Source organism: Nerophis lumbriciformis, linkage group LG11 (genome assembly GCF_033978685.3).
Source record: "Nerophis lumbriciformis linkage group LG11, RoL_Nlum_v2.1, whole genome shotgun sequence".
NCBI lineage: Eukaryota > Metazoa > Chordata > Actinopteri > Syngnathiformes > Syngnathidae > Nerophis > Nerophis lumbriciformis.
The window spans coordinates 41,755,828-41,757,003 of record NC_084558.2 but is presented as its reverse complement, the minus strand read 5'-3'; the positions used below and the strand labels follow the sequence as shown (position 1 = coordinate 41,757,003).

Genomic DNA, 1,176 nt, shown 5'->3' with positions numbered 1-1,176 from the left:
TAATCGATTAATAATCGGATAAAAGAGACAAACTACATTTCTATCCTTTCCAGTATTTTATTTGAACAAAAACTGGCACCATACTTATTTTGATTATTGTTTCTCAGCTGTTTGTAAATATTGCAGTTTATAAATAAAGGTTTATTAAAATAAATAAATAAAAAATAAAAAAGTAGCCTCTGCGCATGCGCATAGCAAAGATACAACGAATCGATGACTAAAACTATTTTTATAATCGATTAGTTGTTGCAGCCCTAATATATACATGTATATACATACACATATATATATATATATATATATATATATACACACACACACGTACTTACAGTAATTTTTAAATACATACATATATACACATATATATATACACGTACTTACAGTAATTTATATATATATATATATATATATATACACGTACTTACACTAATTATATATATATAAATATATAAAATGAAAAAAAAAGACTGACCAAGTGTTTTTGAAAATATTGTGAACTTTTATTTTGTGAACTGAGCAGTTGACAAAACAATTCAACCATTTACAACCTTTTCAGATCTTTTGTCGCTATTCGAACAATACATATTTCGGGGTGGTGGGGGTGGAAGCTGCTTACACGGCTAACAAGTTGGCACCGAGAGTTGGTCGGGCAGTATTTAATCATCAGTTATATAACCTGAGAACGAGCGTCCTCTAAAGTGGACGATTGGTCTCAGGAGGATGTAAGCAACCTCTTTGTTGTGGTTTGACCACTTCAATTGAAATAAATACAAACTATGTCGATGCCTCACCTTGTAAACACGCTTGTTTTTTTTTTTAAAGATATTTTGTATTGTCGGGTGTGGGAATGGCTGCAAGTCATAAGGCATTCGGTAGATTCCTGACTCTTGTTGAGAGGGGAAAAAAATTTGAGCTAGAAATTACGGGAAAAAATTGTTTTTTATTTTTCCAAGGCCAGCGGTTCCGATCACAGCGACGCTCACTCGTTTAGCCGCTAAGAGTAACGATAATAAATACATATAAATAAGACCGTAGAAGCGTTGCGCACACCCCGACGCTCGTATAGATGGTTACGTCGCTACCGCCGCACCCCGCTCACCCACAACACCGTACATCGTCTATCATCATGCATGGATGGCTCGGTCACGTGACCCCGGCTGCTACATCGACCGGCGA

At 35.4% G+C, this 1,176-nt stretch overlaps 1 protein-coding gene across 1 annotated transcript in view; it reads right to left on the bottom strand.

Moving 5' to 3' along the window:
• Positions 1–478: 478 nt before the first annotated feature.
• Positions 479–1,176, bottom strand: part of scd (stearoyl-CoA desaturase (delta-9-desaturase)) — a 27,119-nt gene continuing 26,421 nt past the window's right edge. The window contains exon 5 of the mRNA XM_061966559.2: positions 479–1,176. This exon is cut by the window's right edge and continues 1,712 nt beyond it. The gene's annotated coding sequence lies outside the window, so the exon portion shown is untranslated.